The 12,783-nt window shown below is 34.9% G+C and overlaps 1 long non-coding RNA gene across 2 annotated transcripts; it reads right to left on the bottom strand.

Moving 5' to 3' along the window:
* Positions 1-9,704: 9,704 nt before the first annotated feature.
* Positions 9,705-11,820, bottom strand: LOC125139753. Of its 2 annotated transcripts, XR_007138860.1 has the most exons (3): positions 11,735-11,820; positions 10,350-11,620; positions 9,705-10,031 (listed from the first exon to the last, which is right to left on the bottom strand). It is a non-coding gene; the product is annotated as an uncharacterized LOC125139753 (long non-coding RNA). The 2 variants fall into 2 exon arrangements; XR_007138859.1 differs by having other exon boundaries at positions 9,705-11,620.
* Between the last annotated feature and the right edge of the window lie 963 nt (positions 11,821-12,783).

Below are 12,783 nucleotides of genomic sequence, written 5' to 3'. Positions count from 1 at the left end.
CGAATTTCTTTTATTTTCATACAGTTTTTTTTAACACTTTAGTCATTTGGTATGAGAAGTTTGGGCTGAATCTTTAGAACATTTCTTACAATTTTGCTCAACTCCAAGCATGTTAAGAATACCATAAAAATAAACTCCAACCATGTTATCCGTCTATCCATGTTCCATGTCTCTTATCCTATACAGGGTCACAGGGAGCCAGGAGTCTTATTATTATTTCCATATTATCACAAGGCCAGGCCAGAGACCATAGCCAAGAATTACCAACCTTCACAAAAAGACTAACTGTGTATACTTGCCCCTAAACTGGTTTAAACAAAACCTAAAAAAATGGCTGTAGGTGTGTAAAAAAGAAAACCAATAATTAGATTGCAGCATTAAGACTACATGTGTACAAAAGATATCAGACTCTGTGTGATCCATCAATGGGTAACAGGATATTTTCCCCTCCTCACTGACATATGTCAAGTCAATTGGGTGGACTGCATCAGCCATTATTCTCTCTCTCTCGCTCGCTCTCTGTCTGTCTTTCTTTCACATCTGTCACACTCATCTATTAACAATGTAGGTCAAGAACACTCTGACTTCAACTTCCACTTCAAACCAAAAATTCAGTTCAAACACCAGCTTACAAATTGTGACTGAAGGATTTTAGATGCTCCTTATATTTCATAGTCCCATAAAAACTCTAACATCCTAACAGGTTCTTTTTTCACCCATTTAAAAGAAATGCATAAAGGATCTTTCTAATGGTTTTCCTTTTACTTTTTTTTCCTTATGCCATTTTAATTTTAATTTTAAATAAGCTCCAAAATCATGACTTTTCTTCATTTAGACTTACAGAACGTATTCAGAGCTACTTACAAAAGTGCTTTGTAGATCCATCAAAACTATATACTCATGGCAGTACACAAGGGTCGGGGTCAAGTGCAGACGACAAGTACAGAGCCAATACTTAAAGAAGGTACTAGTAATGACAAGTTTATTGTTATATACATACTATTTTGGTGAGATGTGCTCTAAAAGAGGGCAGATCTTTGTTTTAAAGCAAATTGTTGAAACTAAATCTTAAAAAATATCAAGAAAAACTTCAGCTATGGCAAACAAATGGAACATGCATACAGATGACATCTATGATGAACAGAACCTTTTCAGTTGTACAGCAAACTGCAAAGATTGGAAAAGGGAAAAATGTGATTATAGAGTGGATAATGTCTGTAACATGAAATGACAAAAAAAAGTACAGATGCGGCAAAGAAATGTGTTCACTACAATGTGTTCACTACAGTGCGTTCACTACAGTGCGTTCACTACAATGTGTCCACTACAATGTGTTTTCACTGCAGTGTGTTCACTACAGTGCGTTCACTACAATGTGTCCACTACAATGTTTTCACTGCAGTGTGTTCACTACAATGTGTCCACTAAAATGTGTCCACTAAAATGTGTCCACTACCGTGTGTTCAATACCGTGTGTTCAATACCGTGTGTTCAATGCAGTGTGTTCACTACAGTGTGTTCACTACAGTGTGTTCACTACAGTGTGTTCACTACAGTGCAATGTGTTCATTACAGTGTGTTCACTGCAGTGCAATGTGTTCACTACAGTGTTTTCACTATAATGTGTTCACTATTTCTGACACAAGGATTGAGGTAAGGATTGAAAATATGTCTCTTTTCCAACTGGACTCTTTTCAGTTCATTTTGAATCTTTAATTTTTGTGATGTGCTTAGGCAGAACATTTTTCTAAAATATAAAAGAGTCTATTCAGCACGATGCCTGTGTTGTCTGCTTAAATAAACATAAAGACAGTGCTGGCTTGGTGCTGGCAGTCATCACTCAGCCTTTAGTATGTTCATTATTTACTAAGACAAGGAGTACTGATTTGTAAGCATGTTTTCTTCTCTCAGGTGCCCTTGCTTGAGGATGGTGTAAACATTGCACAGATTTTTTTTTCTTCCATTTTAAAGCACAGAAATAAGAACTGTCTGTCAAATGCAACAGAATAGTTTGCTTTATATTTATTTGTTTTGCAGGATCTTTTTATTTGAAGACATAATAAAACCAAAGCATCAAACGTTTATGGCTACTAAGTTTGATGTATGAATTTGGTTTGTATTTACCAACTCTGGTACATTGTACATAATCAAACACACACATTCACACCTATGGCAATTTAACATACCCAATCTATCACACTGAAAGTTTTTGGACAGTGGAAATAAGCCAGAAAACCAAAACAAATCATTTTGATGGGAACAGAACAAACTGGTTAATTGCCATGACTATCACCTCATGTTCACAGTCCCGTGTTACATTTTGACAGTAGTTGTTCATTAATACTCTCTCATTGAAAATCTCAAGTCGTTGCCATTTATACTTATAAATTTAATTCTTCACTATAGAAACTGAATATTGTGTACCTTTGAAGCTTATTAATATTATAGCCATTGTTTATGGTGGAAAGATACATACAAAATTTACAAGGACCGTACCCCTAAGCTTGGCAGCACAGTACAAACAACTTTTGAATTTATTTTTTTTTTTGTGTGTGTGTGTGAGAACATCACATAATAAAGATGTGGATCTAGCATCAGAAACAACATCCTTCAGAGACTTTGATCATTAAATAGCTGATTAGTCAACAGCAATAACAGAGTGTGAGAAAATTGAGAATTGGGAATAAAGTGGAAATTATTATTAGTTTTTAATCAAAACAGAAACCTTCCTTACTTAATATAATTATTAGTGAAGCTATTTTCCTGCATTAATCTCAATATTTTTCTCATTTGTAAGATACCTTTTTCTCACTTCTGTAAGATACCTGAAGTTGTGATTGTTAATTATACTAAAAGTTTTTCCCTAACACTCCTTCCTTGAAATAGTATATTTTTTTAAATAAATAAATAAATAAATAAATAAATAAATAAATAAATAAATAAATAGATGTTTTCAGATTTTAAATATGATCATGTTGTCTGATGTCGGCTTTTGAACTAATAAAGTATGTTGTATTTTAAAAGGAACGTCGTTGTTGCTATCAGAAATCTCTCCCTATAAGCACGTATTTCTCTTTCCAGCGTGCTGCCAACCTGATTGAAGCATAGGATTAGATTGGCTTTAAACCAGAGAGACTTAATTAAAAACAGAGATCGTTTTGCTGAGGCAGTACACACAAACAAGTCAGGTGGTTTTGGAAGTCAGTTGGGGATTCGATTACTGTCAGCTCAGAATAATTACAACAGCGATTAAAAACTTACTGTTATGAGTTTTACATTAATAATTAGTATGTCTAACTTTACCACTTAAATAAACATTTTTCAGGAAATCTCTTAAAGAAATTAAAGTTTTCTGTGCTTTTCCTTCAAGATAAAGTTGGCCTTGAGGCTTTAAGTGTTTAAGGAAAGCTTTAGCAATATTTCTAAATCCAGCATGAAGTTTTACCCAAAGTGAAAGATATAATACAACAGAATTCTTGAAGCAATACAGCTGAAGGTCTTGCATTTGTCTTGGGATTCCAGCTGTCTGACTGACGATTTGAGAAATGTTTGTGAATTTGCACTATGTGAACTTATGCACAGTTAAAAGTGAATAAAATTCTTAGTTTATAGCACGTACCATATACACTAGGTAGGTGGCAGCAGCTGTCATATTTTCATGCACATATTTTCGTTTACAACGTATAGACATAATTAAGGGGATGGATTATTATATGGGTTATGGGCTTCAGCTGCCTGAACCCCCAAGACAGGACTTGATCTCATATGCCCTGGCTTTAGATTGCAGCACTTTATGTATTATCCTGGATGTACTTCAGACAAATCAAATCAAAATATACCAACAGTGGTCAATGTAATCAATAACATATCCCACAAAAGAAGAAATTTTGTGCTCATAGATACTATGATGCTTCACATATCACTACTAGGTGTTTTGATTCACTCCTATATCTGTGTTTTATTTTTTTATTTGCAGCAACATGCCAACTATTACAAATTTTAAAATTATTAAACAATAAGGTTTTGTGCTTTTAGTGCATTTATAGTTACAGTTAATGTTGTGGAAAGTCAGCAACACAAGTGAGTTCCTGCCATTGCTTTTCTATAGCATCCATAAAGTAAGTCATTTCTTGATTTTCTGGAAATTAATAAATAAAAAAAAAAATTTTTGAGGTGATTTTATCTATCTATCTATCTATCTATCTATCTATCTATCTATCTATCTATCTATCTATCTATCTATCTATCTATCTATCTATCTATCTTTGAAATGGAGCAGTACATTGCAATGACAAAAGTCTACAGTGTGAAACAATGCAGTGTTACAAGAATGTTACAACTAGGTGCTCAGCAAAAGAAACGCAATAAGAAACGGAAAATAGCATGCCGAATCTCATGTGAAAACCAGGACATTGCAACTCTCAACAAAAACAACTCAGTAGTGTCAGGTGACAAACCCCTGGTCATCACAGACATTTGTACTGTAGCGAGGGGAAAATACATAACAGTGAAAAATTATAAAACTGAATTGTTAAACTGTGATGGATAACAATACCTGCTCAGGTACAGAACATCAAACCGGTCCTTTATTTCTCACTGATGCAAAACTATCAAGCCATTATTTAAAGCAATCACATGCTGTATTTATCCAGTTATAAATCGTCCACTCCGCATACATGCAATTAAGACCTTTAACCCAGGTTTTAGGCTTGTGTGGAAGTGCGAAACCTTATCTTATTAATAGATGGGTAAAGTATAAACAGTGAAAACATGAAACATGGTAGACAGACAGACAGACAGACAGACAGACAGACAGACAGACAGACAGACAGACAGACAGACAGACAGACAGATAGCACCCTTTGCAATAATTTCTTTTCACACACTGTGGAGTTGCCATACCACACTGTGATGTAGTTCATGAGGATACTCTATGATGCAGTGGCAAAAATTGGTCAGGATCTCGGGGGATAGATGAACCAGATGACCCAGCATTCCATTTCCACAGGGATTACAATGACCCAGGATTATTTTGAGCATGAATAAGCCTTTACTGTTAAAAAGCAAAGGCACTGGAGACTCATTCCAAAAAAAGTTAAATAATCATCTCCTTACAGAAAACATTACCATATCAAAGAATTTTAGGAATGTTTTTAAATAACAGGACATTATGAGAAGGAAAGACTGCACATGTAAATCTGCACATCTTTTACAGAAACAATGACTTAAATAAAAGATTGTGCGAATACCATAATATAAGCTAAAAAATTAAAACCTTCCGACCAATCGGATTTAAGAAACAGTCCTCTGGTACATGTGCCAATAGGAGATGAAACATTGTGCATTCTGAGCATTTTTGTTCCTCATTCCTTGCTCGCTTATTAGAGACTGAAGACTAAAGGTTAATAATCAAACACAGAGGGATTTGTCTCAGTTGGATAATAAAGCGCTACATATTTTTACCAGCAGATGGAAGATATAAATGCAGCTCAGGTAGAAGTACAAATGGAAAGAACTGCCTTAAGTGTATGTATGAGTGCCACATGAATTCAGAGTGGACCTTTAAGCTCTTCCTCTAACATATTTTCAATTCATCACAAACATAAAAAACTGATGTTTATTTTTTTTTCTCTGCTAGAAATATTTTGAATCAAAGAAAAAGACAAAATCATCAGAAATTGGGCCTCTGGACAGCCAGGACCCAAAGCTGCCATCAACAGAACAGAGAATATTTATCCAGAATTTGTTTTGCTGTCTCATATTTATAGAAACTCCTTTCATAATTTTAAGATGTAAATGCTGAAATCATTCTACTCGGTTGTTCCAGCAAGCCTGTGCCGGTTGTTATCAGAGACGTCCATCTGTGAAGCTTACGCACAAGTGATTTGCATCAAATGACTCAGTCCACTGGCTAATCTGACAATTTGCATCATCTGATTAATACTCGGGAAACAGCTGCTATATATCAGCAGGTACCTGAAAGCAACCTGACATGAATTTGCATGGGTCGCATGAAGCGACTTGATTCATCCATTTACAGCTTCCTGCCATTTACTTGATGTGTGTATATGTGTGGGCATGTTTTTATATCTTCATTTACACCAAACTGTCCCCAAAATGTTAGAAACATGCGACATTTTTGACCCGGTGGGAACATTCGGCTTGTTCTTACAAGAAAAATTGAAGCTTTTAACCAAATGGTGTCTTGAGGTTAATAAGGTCTAGGTTGTCATTATGCTTACAGTACATGTAGCATAACATTAAGGAGCTGCATTAATATTTATGTCAGTGGAAGGTCCTTACAAGTGTAGTAAGTCAAACATGTGTGTGTGGGTGTGTGTATGTGTGCAGTCTGTAAATTACCTAATGCTCTGAGGATGTGAGCAGTGTTTGGCTTAGCTGACTGTGCTTTCACGGATCTGCTTATACACACACTGAAGGCACTGAGTATCTTCTCCTAACCCCAAAAACTCGGGAGTGTTTCATCCTCTGTTTATAACAAAGCAGAGTCTGTGACCTGGAAATAATGAGACTGTGCAATATGTCTATTTAGCATGGGAAGATTGTCTTCCTGCAGAAGACCATCCACAGTTCAGAGAGGCTGAAATCACAGAAATTTCCCAGGTGGTCCAGAGGAAGGAAAAATGCAATACTGAATACTTCAATTATTGCAGTTTAATGAGATATACATGGATAAATCACAATTGTGTGCACACAAACACATGCACACACCACCCACACACAAACACACCCTGCACTATATATATACATACACACACACACACACACACACACACACACACACACACACACACACACACACACACACATACATTCAGTCTTCCTAATCCAAATTGTTTATATAGAGAATTCACATGAATCTGCAGAATTTACCCATGAACAACAGATAACAAGCACTAAGACAAAATAAAGATGCTTTATCATGTTGATCAGTTAAAAAAAATTGCTGTTTTATTGTTTTTATCTTTCAAAATGCTTCTGTGAAGCATCTAAAATTTCATTTCAGATTTGATTTGAATTAGATTTTTTTTCTAACCAGACACCTTTAAACATATTGATAGTGCTTTAAAGTGAACTGGAATCACATTGTTGAAACTGTAGGTGTATCAGATACAGTAAATAGCATTTCTTTCATAAAAGATGACAAGATGACAAAAACATATTATTTCTTTCTCACAGTTGACACGAGGAGAGGAAGGATGTGACTGTTATCAGGAGCTTCCACAGCCGTACGTCAGTACGATTACCGCTCAACATGTGGATATTACACGTTATTGCATAATGGGAAGGTTGATCATTGTGTTGAATCCATCACACTTTTTATGATTTGGCCATTTCCAATATTCATAGAATTATTTATTTCTGCTAGACATGTCAGAACTGAAGACTGAATAGTCATTCTATCTTAATGTGCATGTATAGAGAGGCAAAATCTTTAATCACGGTGGTTTTTTGTGTTACAGAATCTGTCAGGAGGTCTCTACTGAATAACAGCACCTCGGTCAATAGTTCCAGTTCTAGTTTTAAATTTAAAAGCACTTTTTCTAATTCTATAGTAATAACTATAGGAGGTATTATGCTGAAGTTTCATGTGTCAAAACAAATTGAATTTTTATTTGCCACATACACATACCTACAGGGTACGACATGCAGTGAAATGCTTTATGCAACTGTCTGGTATACACGAATAAAAAGGAATGCAATTTAGGATTAAAAAAAAATAAAACAAAACCAAAAGGAGATCTATAAATAAAAAGTATAAACTATATATAAAAAATATATAAAACTAAAAAATATATGTGGATAAATAATGTATATACATATGCATAAATATACATAAATGTGTATGGTTTTTAAGATTGTCCTTAAAGTGCCCAGGTGCAGTATGGTGTGTAAATAGTGTATAAAGTGTATAAAGTGAGACTGTGCTGTGCAAGTCCAGAGTTAAAGTGTCCTTACAATGTCCAGGTGCAGTACAGTATGGTGTGTATAAAGTGAATAAAGTGCCATTGTGCTGTGCAAGTCCAGAGTTAAAGTGCAAAAAAGGTTGTGCATAGAACAGTGAAGATGGAGAGAGTGGTCTAGTATTAGATCCTGGGTGTTTCCTGATTTAGACTCTGAATGGCCTGTGGGAAAAAGCTTCTCCTCATTTTCTGTGTGTGTGAGATGTTTCTTAAACTTTTCATTTTAGAAGTTGACTTTAGTGTCAATGCTTTGTAACAGTAAGTTTTCCACTACATAATCTTAAAATAGAGGGCTTTGTTTTATTTTTTTTCCTTGTCCAGCTTATCTGTTCATGAGAAACTGGAAAGCCCAAAGTCACAATTGGACTTGACTACAGTGTACTGTTATATAAAGGACATTTAGTCCCACTCTCCAGTGTCACCCAGATGAGGATGGGTTCCCTTCTGAGTCTGGTTCCTCTTAAGATTTTTTCCAGGGAGTTTTTACTTGAAATGTTGCCTCTGGTTTGCTATATAAATATATATAAATTTATATTACTTAAATTTAAATGCATATAAATTTAAATTTTAAACTTTCAATGTTTATTCTAAAATGTTTATATTTGCTTAAAGCTGCTTTGCGACAATGTCCATTGTTAAAAGTGTTATACAAAAAATTTAATTGAAAAATTAATGAAGGTTAAAAAGCTTCTACTTCAAATGCCTGATGGCCGTTGTCATGTTGGACTAGAAGCATTGTTTGTTTTACATTTCTAAATATAATAAAATAAAAAACTAACCAGCTAAAATTACTACTACTACTACTAATAATAATAATAATAATAATAATGAGAAATGATGTACATACAATTAAATATAAATTAAAGAGAATCACAATTAGAGAATTTTTCTTAAAGCTATTTTTTTTTTTCAACATTTATAATCATTTTAAGATTATGCACTGCGAACACCTTGCAAATCCCTTTGAATGAGCCGTTACTATAGAAACAATAACATTAGGACAAGTGCATTAATATAAATCTAATTTGCTGGAACAGAAAATCCATCAACACCTACTGACCAATAAGACTGAAGCATTTTGATAGTAGACTTCAAAAAGGTTTCGTTGTCAAAGCAGATATATTTATTAAATCTAAGCAGTAACAAAATATGCATTGTTGAAATCCAAGTTTTAGACATGATAATTTAATTAAACTTTCATTAACTTGCAATGACCCATGAGTGAGCTGAATTTGCATCATTAATCTCTCCTTAAAGAGGTCTGGACTAAACATAATCATGACCTTTTTCTAAGTTTCTAGGCGAAATCTAATTAGCGTTTCCTCACTGAGTAATTGAATAAGCACAGTCTAGTGGCTTAACACAAAGCAACTAGAGCAACAATTATATATTCCACCTTGTTTTAATAGTACACCCAGACATATACACCAAGAATTTTAATAAGTCAGAGACACTGTATTGAAATTCAAATGAATAGTAAGTTATATTAAATGCAAGATGGCTTATGGGAAATCTTGAATTTGCACTCATGAGATGAATGAAAGTGAGAAACTACCATGATCACTAAAGATCTTTCCCATGTTTCACATAAGCAGAAGGTGACTTATGCTTAATTCTTCCCAGTGGGTTTTACTGACAGGGATGAGAAGGTCGTGTCAGATTATTGGTGATGCGCATGGGTGCTTCAAGGCAGGCTGACAAGGTAAAATGAAAATAATATATGACAGCAAGGCCTGTTCTTTTATTTTTGCTATACACTAAAGACATGTGCATTTGAGATCAAAAGATGAATATGTGAATAGACCAGATGATGTGTTAAACAACTTAGAACATGGCATCTTTTGTATAACACAAGTTATCAAAAATGCTATGACATGACTGGGACTGTAGGTGTTTCTTGTTGCCCAGCTGTGCTTTGTTAGTTTGATTCTTTAAACAATTAATAGCCCTGAATGTTTACTGCTGGTTTGAGTCCTGGGTTTCACCTGTGAATATTGCATTTGTTGTTAAAAAAAAGATAAACCAAAATGGTGACCAGAGAATTGCCTGAGAAAAGAGAGGAAATCGATCAGAGCTTTTGAACAAGCATTGGGATTAGCCAATACAGTCATTTAAAATGTCCTGAAAAAGAAAGTACAGCAGAACAGCAGTTGATGAAGAAACATTGAGAGCTGTGGAAAAAAAAATCCACCAGTTGAAGGAGACTTTAACATCTGGAAAATAGGCCATACCACAAATTCGATAAAAATCAGAGATTGGAATTAGCAAAGAAATACACAGATAAGCCAAGATTAACCTCTAGCACAATTATGGAAAGGCAAAAGAGTGGAGAAAGAAAGGATCTGCTCATGATCCAAAACATACCATCTCATCGGTGAAGCAAAGTGCAGGAAGTATCATGACTTTGGTATGACTGCTTCTGGAACAAGCTCATTAACCTTTATTGGTGATGTAACACATGATGATAACAGCAGAATGAATTCAGAAGTCTACAGAAACATTTGGTCCAAGAATTTGCCCAGAAATGTAACCAATCTAATCAGGAGAACCTTCATCATGCAGTAAGACAATAATCCAAATCATACTGAAAACACAATAAAGGACTTCATCGGGGGAACAATTGGAAGGTTTTAGACTGACCAAGTTAATTACCAGATCTAATTAAACAGAATTTCACCTTCTGAAGAGGAGACTGAAAGGAGAAACACCCCAAAACAAAGTGATCACAGATGTGAAGCTTGCAGGGGGGAAAAAACATGTTCATTAAAACTTTAAAGTTTCACACTGTATGATGCATTCAAGACCTCCTTAGTAACTCAGGGTTGTGGTGGGATCATTTGTTTACTAGTTTGTTTATAAGTATATTGAAAAGTAGAAGCAACTGTTCTGAACCAACTGGAAATATAACAGAGGTACAAAAAAATGAGCACACATCTCTAGATGAGATCAATTATGAACTTGAGTGATCTTGAGTAGATGAGGTTGATGAACCGTCAGAGCCAGAATTCACACACCAGGCTGACAAAACTGCCATTTCTAGCTCTGGGAATTTTTTCCCCTGTGGTTTTCAATTTGTTTCCAGGTGTCTACATTTATGATTTTGAATTGATAATGAACCCCATTAGCAAATTATGCAGGACATCAATATTTTTCTGCCTGAGACACACAAAGACTGAGAATCCAAAGAACATAAAGTACAAGAATCTAAAGCAAATGCCAGAGATTGTGGCACTTACAAAAATCACACAATATTCAATCAACCTAGATGGAGGTCTACTGCCATTATAAATCTATGGCTGTTACCCTATAGCAGGCAAATAGCCGTAGAATATGTCAGTGTGTTAAAATCTATTTTGGAGTGACATTTGAAATACAGAAGCTGAGATTGTTGTGTCAATAGCAAAATTGAAAGTATTTATTACCTAGTTCACACTGAGCAAACTGAGACAGAAGACCACTGACTCCACTTATCTGTAATGATAATCTGCATCAAATCCTGAATCTCCTTCAGTAACTTAAAAAGGATACACACAGAAAAAGCATTGCCATTTTGTCTCCAGCTAAGATCTCCTATTGGCAGTGTGCAGAAACACATGCCTCTGAATTGACGTTAGGGTCAGTTCAATCTTCACATCCTAGTAGATAACATTGGAAATAGCTCAATGTTGACAGACTGGAAGGGAAATCTGAATCTGTAAATTGCATAATCTCACAATAAAATATGATGCACAAGACAACACATATGGTACCTTGGTGGGTGGCACAGTGGCCATGGCTGTAACTAGCCATGAGGATACAGCGGTCTGGACGCTTGTAGTTTTGAAAGACTTTCAGGAAAGGCCTAAAAGGGAGTAGCCTGTGAACAAGAAGCCAGCTTTATAGCATCCTGAAGGGGCGGAGTCGTCTGATCAAGCATGCAAGGATTAAAAATGTCTTGTATGTAGATATTTCGGTGATTTGTTAAAGGATAATGCCTTTGATTACAGATAGACTTTATTTTGGTGTGACTTGTAAATTGATAAGATCTGTGAAGTGTAAAATATAGTGTTGCTAACAAATGGAGTGTTATGATTGGTCCGTTTGAATCTGAAGGGAGGGGACCAGGATGATAAAGAACAAAGGAAATGTTGCAGAGAAAGAGAGGGGTGTTTGTTGGAACAGTAGCCAACAATTTAGTCATTCCCCTTTGTGTTTGTTAAGTGTTGATTTGTTCTTTGAATATTTATTTTTATTTGTTAATTTTTATTTTGGTAAATTTTGATTTTTCAATGGAGACTTTGCTTTGGCATCTTTCACACCTGTCTGAGAATGGTGGCTCACATAAATAAAAAGACACTTTCATGGATTTTTCCAGTTTTGCCATTTCTTTTGCTGCCAGTTAGCCACTGCACTGACCATCTTACCACAAAGACTTAAAACTTCAAATTGCATAATGTGGTGGCCAAATAAACCGTATTATCAAAAAACTTGTTGGTTTTCAACAGACCAATATACTGTATGTCTGCTTTATGCTGTTGTACTGTGTTGTTTTGTACTATACAGTATGTTGTTGTACCTGTGCTTATTGTCTATTCATTATTTTATTAATATTTATTATACATTTTTAATGGCATTTGCTCATAATGTCATCAATAGAATTTCCTTGTGTCTAACACGACTGTTGTTTTTTTGATTCATAGATTTAATTTAGTGCTTGTATTCAGACCCAGACCTTTTTTTAATAGAAGCTATCTATAGCTTTTATTTAGACTAGTCATAACATTGATCGCCAGTGGATTACAGTACAATTAGTTGGGTT

This window comes from Tachysurus fulvidraco, chromosome 20 (assembly GCF_022655615.1).
Source record: "Tachysurus fulvidraco isolate hzauxx_2018 chromosome 20, HZAU_PFXX_2.0, whole genome shotgun sequence".
Lineage (NCBI taxonomy): Eukaryota > Metazoa > Chordata > Actinopteri > Siluriformes > Bagridae > Tachysurus > Tachysurus fulvidraco.
Note: the sequence above shows the minus strand (reverse complement) of the source record. Positions and strands in the feature narration are given on the sequence as shown.